At 34.7% G+C, this 16,866-nt stretch overlaps 1 long non-coding RNA gene across 8 annotated transcripts in view; it reads right to left on the bottom strand.

The window, feature by feature from the left end:
• Positions 1–15,460, bottom strand: part of LOC112678781 (uncharacterized) — a 59,147-nt gene extending 43,687 nt beyond the window's left edge. The window contains exons 1-4 of one of the 8 annotated variants that reach the window (XR_007404897.1): positions 15,171–15,460; positions 9,528–9,587; positions 8,449–8,533; positions 5,332–5,402 (exon numbers count right to left, since the gene is read on the bottom strand). This is a non-coding gene — a long non-coding RNA (uncharacterized LOC112678781). Of the gene's footprint in view, positions 1–5,331; positions 5,403–8,448; positions 8,534–9,527; positions 9,588–14,699; positions 15,129–15,170 lie in introns of those variants that run through there. The other 7 variants (XR_007404895.1, XR_007404896.1, XR_007404900.1 and 4 more) reach the window with 7 other exon arrangements.
• Positions 15,461–16,866: the final 1,406 nt, after the last annotated feature.

Below are 16,866 nucleotides of genomic sequence, written 5' to 3'. Positions count from 1 at the left end.
GGGAATATTGATGGAAGTGCTTATCATAGAAAATACTTGTATCCGGAAGGGATCTAAAAACTGGAGATAGATTCATGTACAAGTAGCTTTGGTTCCATTTTAATGAATTTTAATAATATTTAGTCATATACATGTAAACACTCAATAGTTTTGGAGTTTGGACTTTAAAAGGATTTCAAGATTCACTAAAAATACCCTGCATTCTTAGGAAATAAATGTCTCAGAAATGTTAAATTGAGCAAATATTCTAGAAGACTATAGTGGTTGAGAGCAGACTTTGAAATTCAATATTTAATTCCCAGCTTGCACTCCTTCCAAAGACCATGAGGATTTTTTCAAATGAGGGCTGCTCCCTCCCCTCCAACTAAACAGAAAAAAATTATATAAGTTTATATATACATATAAACAGATTTCTTTTGCTATACAAGGCTGAATGATTCCAGTTAAGAACATGCTGTTAATCTGGTGATAAATTAAGAGCTAGACAATTGAAACAAGTGCATTAGGGTGTCTTTTAAAAAGGTGAAATAATATAGTGTGAAGTTTATAACCAAAACCAGTCCTCTGTGCCTATACCTCCATGAAAATACGATTATCAATATAAGAAAAAGAGAAACTTTCAACAGTGTTTCAATAAGGAGCTATGCTGTAGGTACTCACATTTTCAGATTTATAGTTTGGACACTTACAAAAAATAAGAGATAATGAGTGAACACACCCTTCTGGCTCAGTGCATAAGAGTTAATACTATTGCTTACAATATAGTACTATAGAATAACCCAAACATCTTGATGCAATGATTTTATATCCAAGTACGCCAGGTGTCCTATTTGAAGTTATTTCAACTTGGAAAAAAAATAAATGAATTTATTTACTTCACAAAAAGCTCTCTTTATTTCCATTGGAATTCTCTAATATGGATACTTTCCCTTTAGTGGTATTCCTCTTGGATATATATTCCTTAAAACCACAGGCCACAAAGTACATTAGAATGAGGTATTTATACATCTATATACTTATACTGCAAAAATATATAAAATATGTTGTCAAAGATATTTATAACAAAGTTATAATTTCTGATGGTTTGGTTTAGTGACATTAGTCTTTTTGTTAAAAGCAAGGAAGTGAAGGACCTCAGCTGGCTCTTCAAAGTCTAGGATTCCATTACTAACTTTAACTCAGTAAGATGTTCATTTTCAGTATTTTCTCATCACCACTGCAGCATTTTAAGCCATAAAAAAAAAAAAAAAAAAAAAACTTCTATTAATCTACAACTCCTAAATTATTTGAAGCTAAATTATAGAGGGACCTGGATGGTATAGTTATATATTAAATGTTGAAATCCTTTTCATTATATAAATCCAGAATTGATTGTTAAAGCCTGACAAGGATAATAAACACCCCTAATTACCAAGAAGCACTGTCTCCACAAGCTACTACTCTTTTCTTAAAGGCATTTATGTGCTTTTCCAGGCAGATAGATTTGCTCTGCCTCTTAGCCTGACATAAATTATTTTTATATCAATCTTTCAGAAAAGAGGTTGTCCTCTGAGTGATAGCTATGGGGAATATAGTACCTCTGGGAAAAGAAAATTAATTTGTCTCATTATTTTCTATATCTCACTATTCCCTAAGCTGCAATACAGCTCAGAAACTTATAGTGGAAGTCTAAGCCCCAACAGTTAAGTTTCATGAACAGATATCATTAAAGAGCAAAACTCCTTAAAATAAGGTTAGCTGTTGGGAATTGAAAGCAAAGAAAAAGAATAAAAGAATCCAACTAGGAGAGATATTTAATCGAGCTTCATTATTTTTACTATGACACAATTATATCACCTTGTTATTTGGCTAGAAATTGCAAAATATAAGACACCTCATTAGAGAAATGGGATGTACTATCATCTCTTAGACAGGAGGGGGTATATTTTTCCACTGGAGAAGAAAAAGGATCTCCACAAATCACATTAATATATAAACAAATTACTTAGTTTAAATTGGCTTGCATGTTATGCCTAACTCACATGTATTTTTTATCAGGTTAGATTTTGAATGGAATGGTTTAACTCAACAGAAATTAGTCTCTCAAAAATGTAAGCTCAGTGAAAATTAAAATTACTTTGGTAATTCAACTCTAGAAAATAATATTCTTGGTATATTAACATTAATTAATAGCTTCTTTAACTTTTGGAGATTTAAATATATTTACCTAAGATAATTAAATATTTAAATATTTAAGTAAAGTATATTTGATGAGAATTTAAATTAAGAATATATTTGAATTATCAAGATACTGTATGTTGTACTAAGATATAAAGATTTTTTAAAGAATTACAGCAAATTCCTTAAGTGGCTTATAATAAACACCAGATAAATCATCCTTTAACTTTTTATACAAATAATTTCAAATAACAGAATCATTTGTAAAACTGGAAATCAAAGGGGAAAATAACAGCCTTAAGACATCCATGATTATTATGAAAACATGCAAAACTGAGGCTTCTTTTTAATTAGTATCAGAGAAATGACTGTGCATTTTCAAGTGGAAATCATGTGGCAGGACATGTGGAAATTACAAAGGCCTTACCTAACATAGCATTTTCAAAGAGATACAAAAAAATTGACACTATTAGAAAAGAGATGAGAGTTAAGGGTGGGCAAGAAGAGATTGCTCCTAGCATGAACTTTTTTATAAAAATTCTAGAAATTAAAATTCCAAGGAATTTTGAAGGTGTGTCCAATAATCAAAGTTTGCTTGCAATGACAGTCTCAAATGTAAGATACACTGAACAGATAGGAGGACCTGAAAATATAAGTAGTAAGGCCAATTCATGCACCACAATCCTGTATTAAGGGATCATATATTCTCCCTTGGCATCCACTGAGGCAGTTATCACCTTTTTATGCTGTTCCAGTGTAAGACTGTATGTCTTACACCCTCATAGCACTATTATGCTCAGTAAAGAAATATTTTGTGATTATACGTTTAAGGCATGACTCCTCTCCTTTGTCAGAAATGCATGTTTCTCTCGCAGCATCTATGCCCATATGCCTATTGCATTATAGGAGCACAACACATATAAACATTAATCAGATGAAAGGAAGACAGTGGGTATTAACAGCTCAAACAGGTATTCAGAAGTTAATCAAAATACTATGGTCCTGAATAAATCTGAAAGGCAAAATATAGCCATATCAGAGGTTTCCTTTTAAGGCAAATGGCACCATTCATTGAGAAGTGTGTTAACAAAACTGCCCATAGAGTGTAGTGTGAGAGATCAAGAAGTTCCTGCATGATTACTAGAGAAAACAAACACTAAGGAGGACTTGAGGACAGTTTGAAAGGCAATTCTGAGTACACAAAAAGAGAAAAGACACTTAATGAAGCTACAGTTACTAAAGAAGTAAACTGTGTCAAATTAGATTCAAACTGGATATGGATCATTGGATTTGGCAGTCAGGTGATTTTAGCTGAGATCGAGTCCTGCCAAGTGGAGAAAGGGGTTACCAGAGAAGAGTAAGTAGAAGACAAAGGAGGTGATAAGGGAAATACAGACCATTTGTTCTAGAAACTACAGAACTGTCAGATCAAGAAATCAACCTTGATCTTCCTGTAGATATTATAGCATGTGCAACGTGAAATTACTTCGTGGATGGGTCCGAAACAATTTCCAGATAGGAACAAATTTTATGTTTTGAGAAGAATGCAGATAAGATGATGAGTGATGGGATTATGACAGTATTTGAGTGTGTTTTGTCTGAAACCCACCTATGTCTTTGAATGCTCTGCTCTAAGGTTGTTCACCACTTCTTTCAGTCAGACATTATCTTTCTCAGAGTGTTTCTTTTCCCTAAGATATTTCTCTATAGGATCCTGTCACTTGCAAAATAAAGAACTCCTGACTAATAAACTTAGTGTTGTAAAGTACTTTGAACACTTAGTTCAATTTCTTGATCCCTTCCAATATCCCTGAAAATTGATCAAACAGCTCAGCTAATTTTCAAGGTGTTTTATCAGATTGATGAGCTATTGATTGCAAAGAAACACAATAAAACCAAAAGAAAAAAACTACTAACTCCTTGTATTTAGTAAAAATGTTTTTGATTATCTTTTCAGTCTAAGGCCTAAATATTTCAGAATGATAATTAATTTTCATGGAATACTAAGCATTATGCATTATTCTAAGTATATCACAGCAAATGCCACACAAACCTTGCAGTAACTTATGATATACACATCATTTCCACTTATAAACATGAGCATTAAGCCACAGAGAAGTTGCAAAATTGGCCCAAGTTCTCCCAACTGATCATTTGTGGCATAAGTACCTGAACATTTGGAAATACCCCCAGTGGTCAGGGTTAATAATTATTCTAAGTGGTACACATGCAATCCATATCATCTGTTAAAATATTTCAAGAAAGTCAAACTTCTTGTGGCCTACAGTATCGCAGTATGCTGAAATAGACAATACAAAATTGGGGAATACTCAACAAAGAGTAATTTCTCACTTGCTTTCTGGTTGGAATTGAAGTCTTTGCAACTAAATCGGTCTCTAAATAAATTTACAGGGCAGCCTGGGTGGCTCAGCGGTTTAGCACCTGCCTTTGGCCCAGGGTGTGATCCTGGAGTCCCCGGATCGAGTCCCACATCAGGTTCCCTGTGTGGAGTCTGCTTCTCCCTCTGCCTGTGTCTCTGCCCCTCTCTCTCTCTCTCTCTCTCTGTGTGTGTGTATTCTCATGAATAAATAAAATCTTAAAAAAAAAAAAAATCTTCTCCCTGCAGTGCTCCACGTGCAGTCCTGCAAATAAATAAATAAATAAATAAATAAATAAATAAATAAATAAATAAATAAATTTACACAAGTAAAATTATTTAGTGAATGTTACACTGATGGTGATTTTTCTTAGTACAGCACCCTGAACAAACAGTTACCAGCTGCCCCTATGTTTCTTACCAACCTCACTCAAATGCTTACCCCCCCCATCACTACTAACTGCCTTCTCCCTGAAAGGGAGGGTACATGTTCAATTCTATAAATAGGTTAATCCATAATCACATTTTCACATACTATCCTATTTCTCTGTGTACATTCCGACACAATTTGTAGATTGGAAGCACTCTATTGGATAATTTAGAACATATGAAAAAGATCATCTGTGTATCTTTAAATGAATTTTCATAAACACTGAATAGATCAAGGAATCTAAACAAGATAGGAAAGATGATGAATTAAATAAGGAAAATCAATGTATAAAATGTTTTTACTCTATCAAGAGTCACCAGAGAAGTGATTGATCTAGAGCTGAAGTAATTATGAGCTCATTACTTACCAACAGGAATGCAAGCTCAATACTGGGTAGAATCCTAGAGGATCTCTGTCCTTGAAGTTTGGAAATAATGACTAGAACACAAAAGTATTCAATTAGCAGCTTACTTCCCATAAATTACTTTTTTTCTTCCAAGTGGAACAGAGTCAATAATCAATCTTCAGTTTAGCTTCTTATCCTAGATCAAAGGTAAATTCATTCTTCTGAAATGACTAAATTTAGTAACATGTAAGAGAAATACTAATTCAGAAAAAAATAAACAAACAGCATTAAAATGCTAGAAACACCACTACTGATTTCATTTCTTGCTTTGAATTAAATTTTAAGATAGCTGAGAATGTTGATTGTCTAAGCTGAATTGAGATATTGTTAATGAAGGGTTTTTTTCAGGATAGTGAGTAATTTGGAATATTAAATCATTTTCATCTCACTTTAAGTGCCACCATAAAAAATTATTTATAGTTTTAATTTGTACATTCAGTAAGTTTTCACTATATTTGTATATTGAAAAAGGCTGTTAACTCTTTCCCACAAATACTGTTTTGCTCTTTTTTTCCTTCTTCCAAGAAGGAAAACTATTAGCACAGTTGAGAATAGTAGAGTCAACAGTTTGAAATCTACCAAGGAATTTGGGTTTATGGGTGTATAGACTAAACCAAAATTGTACACAGTTACAGTTTATGCCCAGGAATATTATAGATGCTTCATGTACACTTAGCATGATTTTTTGGGTTCTTCCAATTCAACAGTGTATTTTTACAAATCATCAGAAACAAATAAAAATTTCCTTAAGTACTTCTAGAGGAAACCATTCACTAAGTTGATATCAATTATTTCATTTGCTTAGAGATAATCATATGGTTGGTTCTGTGGACAATTATCACATAATTCTATTTAGAAAAACACAATGTCTAACAATATTGGACATCCTCCTCAGAACTACATCATAACCAAGGAAGGAATTTGTTAATTCCTTGAAGATAGTCAATCAATGTGCTATCATTACCAAATAATGAGAAGAAATGTTGGTAGAAAAAAATAAAACTCCCCCCAAATTGTTCTACTGACCACGAAATAACTGTGTATAATTATCATCATCACACTTCAACTATTCTGAGAGCAGAGCATGTGACTTGAGGTGAAACTGACATATATAAAAGGATTAAAGAAGAACTGTTAGATGTTTCAAATAAGGGAAGCTAATGGCAGATATTGTCAAAGTATGGAAACAATGAGCAACATGCAAAAAGAACACAGACCTCTAAACTTTATCATAGAATATGAAGATCAGAATATACCTACTGTTTTTAAGATACATAAAATAAATATTTTATATAGCCAGTTTGGGCTGATAGAGTACTACTCAGTAGTAAAGTATGAAAACACTCAAAGGGCAGGATTTAAAATAAATTAATGCCTGGCATTAAATCATGCATTGAACAGGTACATGATAAGAAACTACTATGTTAAAAGAAGTAATTCACTAGTAATCTTAGTAACGTATAAAAGAGAACTTGATAAAGGACATTTTAATAGGATTTAGCCTAGTCTCAGAAGTCAAGGAAGACCTCAAGAGGATGTTTAATTTGACATCTCCAAGAGAAGCAGGAGTCAGTCGAAGGTTTGAGGAAAGTGGTAAAAAGATTGCAGACAGAAGAGAGTGGAGACAGCAGATAGATAAATAATAGGCTATCTAGGGCATTAAGAATGGTTGAAGGACATCACTAATAATTTGATACTTATGGATGACAATCATGACCCCTTAAATTGCTAGAGTTGCACTATCCAAGATAGAAAATTGAGTTTAACTGGCCATAAGTCTACTGCATTAAAGCCCTTTTTATGTTTTTATATCTTTGGGTATAAGGTAGGAAATTTGTAAAATTCTATTATAATATCATCCACCTAATTTCTGAATATCAGTGATACTGGAAAGTAATTTTTTCACTAAAAGTAAGGGTTTCCTCTTAATAACTTTGCAGAGTTTATCTTTGAAGGTGTAATAGAATCCATGAAATTTGTGAACTGAAGCTAGAAATAAATTATGTTTTCTAATTTCTGCTAAAGGATCTGGCAGAGAAAAGCATGTTTCCAAATATTTTATATTAGATTTCTTGCTTTACAAAAATGAATAAATAGCTCAATATTTTATAAACTAATTATACAAAATTATTTTTAAAGTCTCAACTACACTCCATAATATCCTTGTGGCAGGATATTTCCTTCCATTCTATTTAGATCCCATTATTTTACTCCACTCATCTAGGGAAAAAAAAAGCTACGTATTTTAGGACATTTGAAATTTGACATTTTAGGTGGGTTTTTCTCATATTTTCTGAGTATAGGGCCAATACTATTTTACCCTTTGAAAATAATCTCTGGTATAATAGCAACCATTTTATTAACAAGGTTATGCAGGAATGCTAATGAAGGAAAATAAGAGAATGAGGGATGCTAACTTAAAATGGACAGTTTCCAGGACACATGGGTGGCTCAGCAGTTAAGCATCTGCCTTCGGGCCAGGGCATGATCCTGGAGTCCCAGAATCAGTCCTACATCTGGCTCCCTGCCTGAAGCCTGCTTCTTCTTCTGCCTAGGTCTCTGCCCCTCTCTCCCTTTGGGTCTCTCATGAATAAATAAAAAATATTTTAAAAAATAAAATAAAACCAAATGGACAATTTCCTAAAAGCTGATGAATAAACATTCTTTACAAAATTCCAACAGAGCTTGGAAGTAAGGCAACCTTTAATTGTGTGGAGTAACTTCTCTAACAATGGTAGACAGAAATGTAATATGGAAAATGTTATAAACTCAATATTCTAAATACAATTACAAAACTGACACTAATAATGCACGGGTATAATGCACTAGGAGATGAGGCACTTATGTATAAGTCATGTTGTTTTTGATACTGCATTTAAATATTCAAGAAATGTATTTTTGAAATGTACAGTTTGGACTAAAAAGTAAGTATGAATTGAAGTGGGAAGGAACAAAAAATATTTTCCAAATAATAACTTGCATTTTGATCATTGTTAAATATTAACCATGCTAAAAATTAAATGCCAAGTAGCAGTGAAGCACACTCAGTGAGAAAGCAGATTTTTACAACCATAATACCTGGATTCTTTACCTCTTCCTCCAGTATTTCCTAGTGAGGCTACCTTGAGCGAGAAATGCTCAATCTTTATATGACTTTTTTCATCTGTAAAATGGAACAGTATTTACCTCAAAAGGTTTTGAAATTTAATGAGCTAACATATGCAAAGTGCTTAAAATACTTTCTGACCTAGAATATGTTTGATCAATGACTTAGTTCTATTAATTTCTAAAACAGGTGATGTATAAAATAACATACATAAATTTAACATAGCATTAACACATCAATATATACATTTTGTTTTTAACAAAACTACACAATTTGAAAATTGAATTTGTAATTTTAAAACAAGAAAATGGAAGCAACAACACAAAAAAATCTTCTTGGCAACAGAACAATTTACAGTTACATTACGTAATAGTTTCCCAGGAGAAAAACAAGAAACCCATCAGCTGAACCATTTAAAACTGCTAAAACGGCACTGTACAATTGACTGGAGGGTATATTTCACGGAGTAATTCAATAACAGCAAGGTGATGACCAGTGGCCTGTAATGGCATTTACATTTTGTTCTACTGTTCTTCGATAACTCATGGGAAAAAATTTTACTATAGGATTTTAATATTATTATTTAAATGATTATAACATAATATTTTTGTTAAACTGAATTCAAAACAGCAACTTCAAAATAAAATGAAAACAATAAATTATAATCCTATTTTCTTTCTCAAATTTACACATTTAACCAGAGGTTTCTTTGAAAATTATGATAGAAAAAAAAGGTTACAGGTGAAAAATCAGTTGAAACTTTTTTTTTTTTTTTTTTTTTTTGGATAATTCTTTAAAGTTGATTTCCCCAAATTCCCTTAGCTGGCTATTATACTTTACTGTGACAATAACAGTATGATTTTAACTTTGAAATCTATTTCAACAAATTATTTTCCAGTCTCATGGCACATAATGATCAGCTCAAGTAAAAAAATATATATATATATATATATAACATTTTACCATGAAAATGCATTTTTAAGCTCTTAAGAAAATCACTTGCTTTTTAAACATACTTAAGCTTAGTAAAGACAATAAAATGTTTACTCACTTTTTCTTCCACAAAAATGGTTTTTAAAGGGCCTGTTGATGTTACTGTCTCTGAATTTAACTGCAATAAAATTTTTCTTTATAGTATAAATTTGCTCAGAGGAATAACTACATGCAAGATATATACACAGGCTGAAAGATGTTAAAGAGACCTAAGTGTAGCTATCAGTACACATCAACTTATTTATTTAACATTTAAATAAGACATACTGCTAGAGAAGTTGAGGAACAGAAAAAAAAAAAAAACATTGCCTACTCTCTATGAATTAACAATTATTTTGGAGAATAAAAATATGAACACAAGCATGATAGAATGACTTGAATATGAAAAATACAGTAAGAGAATCACTTATGATATGCAAAAGACTAAAGATGCACTTCCAGGAGGATGCCTGTGTCAACATTTAAGGAGATTACAACTGCAGACATGAGCACTGAAGGATAAAGAATACTAAAAACAAAATTATAGAGGTGAGACTATTTCCAATTGTGGTAATAATGAAGAAACAGATAAGAAAGAGAAGTTCATGTGGACAATGAAAGGTGCAAGTTAACTGGATCATGTGGGATGAAACTGAAAGAAATACATCAACAAAATTAGGATGAAATTAGATTTTTGACTAACATTGAATTATCGATACATTATGTATCAATGATACATTAGATTTTTGACTAACATTGAATTATCAATGATACATTCCTGGAGTTGTACAGAAAGAAGCTTGAAATGTTGGTAAACAAGACATACACCAAAAGAGAGTAAAGTTATATTGATACCTAAGTCAAAATTAAGTATTTGGAATCTTACAAGAAAAAAAAGTTAGTAGAGTTATAGAACATCTCTGGTAAAAATCGGTGTAAGATCGGGAAAGATAGGGTAATATTCACATCGCAACTACCAGAGAAAAAGTTTATTTTGGAGATCAGTAGAGATCTTACTATATTACCTCTAGGTAACAAGCTTCTTATAGTATTTTTCAAAATATTATCCATTCTTTTCAAATGCTATCTAACGTGCTATGCAAACATGAAATTGAAGGTCACTGAGTGAAAAATAATCTTTTCTTAATGTACGGAGAAAGAAGTTAGGTACTTTGATACTCAATTTGATCAGTGTGATGGTTAATTTAATGTCAATTTGGCTGGGCCAGCAGGTGTCTGGATGTTTGATCAAATATTATTCTGTGTTTCCTGAGAGTATTTGGGATGTGATTAACATTTAAATCAACAGATTGAGTAAAGCAGAGTGCTCTCCCTCATCCAACAAGTAGAAAGCCTGAACAGCAGAAAGAATGACCCTTCATTCGGAAGGAACTCCTCCTGGATAATAGTCTTGGGCTAGAACATGGTCATACATCTATCCTGCTTTTGTTCTAGCTAAATCATCAGATCCACCTGACTCTGGAGCCTGCCAGCTTTCAGACTAGAACTAAATCATCAGCTCCTCCTGGTTCTCAGGCCTTTGGAATCTGATTGGAACTACACCATCAGCTTTCCCAGGGCTCGAGCTTGCTGACTGCTAATCGTGAAATTTCTCAGGCCACATAACTGCAAGAATCAGTACTTTATTGATTCTTTTTCCTCTGGATAAATAATACAGTAGTGTAAGGGCAAATACTGATTAAAAGTTAAGAGTCTGAAATCTATCTGTTGAAAGTAAAGAAAAAGACCTCTCCCCACTATCCTTTTCCTAGATCATTTACTTAAGAAAACTTACAAGTACTTTCTGTCTCTATAAATGTATGTAAATTTTCTCAAAAGGTAAACAAGGCTCCTGCACGCTTGCCCCAGGAATGTTGTTCTCAAGGACCTGCTATCTCTCTCTCTAAGATTTTATTTATTTTTTCATGAGAGAGAGGAGGGGGGTAGAGAGAGAGAGAGAAGCAGAGGGAGAACCAGGCTCCATGGAGGAGCCCAATGTGGAACTGGAACCCAGGAAACCCAGGTCACGCCCTGAGCCAAAGGCAGGCACTCAACCGCTGAGCCACTCAGGAGTCCCAACTATCTCTTTGAGATGTAATCAATAAGATAGCTCTCTCATCTCCCAGTTTGTGGAATGGTAGGAGCCTAACTTCCACGGGTACATCCCACCAAATTGTTAAATCTTCTGTAAGTTTATTTTTCCTTTGGATAAAGCCAATTAAGCACAAATGGCCACTGCAATTACCAAAAGAACCTATGATGCAGTACATGTGACAAATGGTGCTGTCAAGTCCTGTTACTAGAGAACTAGTTACTGATCATCTCAAGAACATGTAAGTAATCGGGTGTATATGCCTGGGTACATAAAAGGTAAGATTTCCTTCGGTCTTTGCAATCTCTTTTTTAGTGGATTGCTTGAGATGTGCATAGCATTCTGGTCTAATGTCTATTCGATAATAAAAGTTTTATTTATATTCCACCTTTGTGGAAGGGTTTTCTGAGAACACAGAAGACTTTGCTTTTTAATTAAATTTCTCCCAAAAGTAACATGTTTTTAGGGCTAGTAGAAATATACATCCAAATGGAATGGCTCTGGATACATTTAATTATGTTGCAGGTGGTAGCAAAGAAAACAAGACTGAATTATTATGATATTGAGGGTTTCAGCCATAAAAAAAGGAGACTGGGATATCATCTGACTTACTAGTCAAAAAAGGAAAAGTAGTAACTGTTTTCACTGAAATACTGCTTTTTTTCTGAATCTTGCCTCTTGAAGTGGGAAACAGATTTTATAGTCTGTTGTGGTCATTTAAAGACTGCTTGGTTTTGTACAAGGGCATTTCACACAACAAAATCCTATTAAAGAACATATGTCAAGGAAAAGTTTCGAGAAAAACTGAAAACAGATTAGATGAAGACATTTAATAGTTTGCCTCCACAACAAAACCTTATTGGTGAAGAAATCTTGTATCTAACATAGTGCTGGGAACATATTTTATGGTAAAATCTTTCTCCTGCAACCAAAATATGCCTTGGCATCTCACATTCTGAGATATGAAGTAAAGTGATAGCAGGGAAGTTGGAATGATTCAGCTATGTATTGTAACACTAAAGAAATATATTTTCATGTTCAAAGTAATGAAGACATCTAGTTACAAAGAGGGTAGATGAGTAGATGATAGAGTAGGCAATTGGCTACATATGAGCTGGAGGCAAGGTGACAAACAGTGGTTTACCACGTTCTGGGGCTATCAGACAAGCAGTGCAGGTGCAGTGCCTGTGCTCTTCTTTCAAGCTTTTGTCCTATAATAACCTATAGCTTCATTATAATATATTTACAGCAATGTCAACCCCCGTCCCCTAAACCGTGGGGGAAAATGGCTATGACATTCTGGCAAGAACATTGTAAGACCAAAAACTCTCCCTCCAGCCAGTAGTAGGAGACCCTTAGACAGTTGGAAACATTGGTTGGAGACCACCATAGGTACAACCCATAACCTATGTAAGCATTAACAAAAGAGACACCTCTAACCCTGGCACAGTTGCCACCTCTGGGCCAGCCCGTTCTCCCATCTTGAGAGTGTACAGTCCTTAATAAACTGCTTTTGCTTGCTATTTCCCTCTGGCTGTCTTTATTCGCACACGGATGCCAATGTAATACTTTCATGGGGTGGAATCCAAGAACTGAGACCTCCCTTGCCACAATGCAAGTGTCCACTGATAACACTGAAACTTTATGTCAAATTTCTTCAAAATAACATGTCCAATTATATTTTAGATGATAAAAATACTGGTTGATGAAAAACAATGGTCAATTCCATTAAACCACCCAACAGTTCTTTAGGAGAGTGAAAGTTTATCATATTTTTACAAACTAGTAAATTGTGTTGTTTTCTACCTACATAGTGAATCAATGTATTTTTCATAGTTGAACATCTGATCTGAGGGCATTATCTTTTTATCTTATTTGTAAAAGCAAAATATTTTAAGATTTCAAGTTAATAGTCAAATATGCATATGCCCTAAACACTATAAAGATTAACTATTTCTCAGTTAAACAATGAAAACAAAAATAACTCCTGGAAATATGAAAATGAAATTCAGTTCTCAGCAACATCATCTGTAAATCAGAGTCAGCAATCCAGCCCCAAATATTCACAAGATAACTGAAGAGCTTATATTTACATATTTTTAACAACTAAGGAAAATACAGCACAGTTTATAATTCACTTCAGGAATATAAGATATAAAAAAAAAAAACAAACAGAAAAAAAGAGGATATCAGGTTACCCAGTATTTGAAAAACAAAAGCATATTTGATATCTTTAGTTTCGCTTGGGATCTATATATAGATCTAAGAGAATCTGGCTCACTTTGCACCTGAAATATGCTACAGTTTTTCCAAGATATTTCCACACAAAAAGAACCTGAATTGGCAAAATCATTATACTATCACAATAATTTTGGCTGGGGGCTTGCTTAGGGAGAAGAAAAATGGGAAATATTTTAACTGCCAATTTTTGTTTGTTTTTTTTAAAGATTTTATTTATTTATTCACAAGAGACACAGAGAGAGAGAGAGACAGAGAGGCAGAGGGAGAAGCAGGCTCTATGCAGGGAGCCCGACGTGGGACTCGATCCTGGGTCTCCAGGATCACGCCCTGGGCTGAAGGCGGCGCTAAGCCACCGAGACACCCAGGCTGCCCTTAACTGGCAATTTTAATTAGAATATGGAACATACAAGAAATTAGTGGTGATCTGAGTACAAAGGAAAAGATTTCAGGGACTGTATAGAGTTCAGATGTTAAAGGATAAAGTATTTCTACATCAGAGAGGATAGGTGAGTAAACTCAAACTGTATCTTAACATATGCAGGGTATTATCCGGCATTCTCATAAACAAAATGAAAAAAAGTTTTCCTTTACTTTGGCTTTGCAAATGGGCTACTTTCAGTTCTCATTTAGCATAAAGACTACCGACTACCAATCTTTTTTTTTTTTTTTTTTTAAGACTACCAATCTACGTTTTTCTCATAGTTCAATCCAAAATCTCCAAAAAGTGGCATTTTGTCGGTGGTGGTAGTTTTTGTATTGCCTGTTTGGTTGTTGCTACTTTTGCCCTTTCATCGAAGTCCTGAGATAGATTAGGGGGTTAAACTCAAAATTTCTTATCTCACCTTCTCTTTTCGTTCCTCTTTAAACCACGTATTTTGAAAAGAAATGTCATGACAAGATAGCATACTCTTCTCTTACCTTGCTTTGAAGAGTACCTGAGACTGAAGATAACGTGAATTTATAGTACTTGTTATATTAATGCTGGCTTTAAAATGTACATTGTAGAGTGCTATTAGACATACTGTAAAACCGTATTTTCTTAATTATGACTTTTCTGATGGACTTCAATATGGTCAACCGAATTCACCATCATAAAGGGGAAGAAAACTGCGTCCTTACTAAGCTGTGGACTTACCTCAGGGCTTTTGTGACGCCTCAACGGCGTTTTCATGCTGTTTTTAGGAGGTACACCCATTATTTTTCCCTATGAAAATAATCCTAAATCAACTGATGGTATGTTTTTCTGGAGGCTGTGTGCGCCCCACTAGTTCTCACTGTGAAAAATCTAGAGTCTCTCCTATCCCAGTTTTCCACTCAGAAGGCTTAAGACAAAAAGCGCAGAGCGCTCAGAACCGGAAATGAGGGGAGCTCAGTCTGAGGAAAACTTACCGCGAAGAGCGAGCGGAAGGTAGAGTGGCTTCACCGGGCTCTGGGGGCTGACCTGGAACCTTCGGCAGCCATGGGCTCGTCCCCTCTTGTTGTCAGACTATTTAGTAACGAGTCTGACACCATTTATTCCAGGGAAAACGACCCAGGTCAGAAGAGTCAAGAGGCTCGCACCAACGCTTCTCCTGAAATTTGGCCCGGAGCCGCCGCTTTATACCGCTGGAGAACCGGAAGTCAGCAGCAAGGCATGATGGGCTGGGAGGCGGGGAATTTCCTTATAGGGCGAGCCGCTCCTGATTTCTCGCGTGGGGGGGCGGGGCTAAGGCTGCGTCGGAGCGTGGGAAGCAGGCGTCCTGGACAGGTGCTTGCCCTAATTGCAACCTGCCTGGTTTAGAAAGCTGGGTCCTGGGCAGGCCTCCGTTTGGTGGGTCCCGATATTTGAATTAACTTTATCAAAACAATCAAATTCAATTTTAAATTGAACTTGAATCAAACTGAAAAACGTACTATAATGTGAATTAATCCATTTACACCCTGGGATCCCGGGGTGGCTCAGCAGTTTAGCGCCTGCCTGCGACCCAGGGTGTGGTCCTGAAGGTCCGGGTTCAAGTCCCACATGGGACTCCCTCCATAAAGCCTGCTTCTCCTTCTGCCTGTGTCTCTGCCTCTCTTTCTCTCTGTGTTTCTCATAAATAAATAAGATCTTTTAAAAAAAATCAATTTACATCACAATATTTATTACTTTTTCTTAGGGAGAAGAAAAGTGGGAAATATTTTAACTGGCATTTTTTTTTAAGATTTTATTTATTTATTCACAAGAGACAGAGAGAGACAGAGAGAGGCTGAGGGAGAAGCAGGCTCCATGCAGGGAGCCCGACGTGGGACTCGATCCCAGCTTCTCCAGGAAAAGCAGGCTCCTCCCACCCCCACACACACACCCCCAGCCCAATGCAGACTCCATCTCAGGACCCTGGGATCAGGCCCTGAGCTGAAGGCATATGCTCAACTACTGAGCCACCCAGGTGTCCCTCAAAATAATGTTTTTAACTATTTTTTCATATTTTTAAAAACAAATATTTAAGTTGTTTTACAGATATCTATTTTAGGTGAGGTTACAAATTATAGTTTAATAGTCAAAATATTAATGAACAAATATTTTTATTAATCTGTAATCCTTTCTCAAATATTCCACTTGCAACTTTCAATATGTTGTGAAAGTTTAAGTGTTGGGAACTGAAACAATTATACTTTTCTATTTCTGAGCTAAAAATACTGGAACCACATAAAAATGACAAAGCAACTTGCTTCAGGAAATATTTGCCACGTGAAAGATAAACCTTTGAACAAATTAAAATAGCGGTGAATAAAAACTAACACCTTACTCAATCCTCATTTAGAAATCCTTGTTTCACTCTGCCCATGAAAAACCTTGATGTTGTAGATCGTACACATTCTCAGCCAGTTTTCCACTTTGAAAGATTATTTTAAAGTCACCCTGTCTAGGTCTTAAGATTGTATAAATGTTCTCTCCAGATTTCTTGTCAATACCAAGGTTCTATCAGTGTGGCATTCTCCCTTAATGTGAAGTCTAATGAACTTCAGTGTGTTTAATCAACAGGTATTCTGTAGGGACTTTCAGGGGAGTGGGCATTTGATAAGAGGTTCTTTTGAAAGTAAATTAAATGGTTTCATTAAAAAT

Source organism: Canis lupus, chromosome 22 (assembly GCF_003254725.2).
Source record: "Canis lupus dingo isolate Sandy chromosome 22, ASM325472v2, whole genome shotgun sequence".
Classification (NCBI taxonomy): Eukaryota; Metazoa; Chordata; class Mammalia; order Carnivora; family Canidae; genus Canis; species Canis lupus.
Note: the sequence above shows the minus strand (reverse complement) of the source record. Positions and strands in the feature narration are given on the sequence as shown.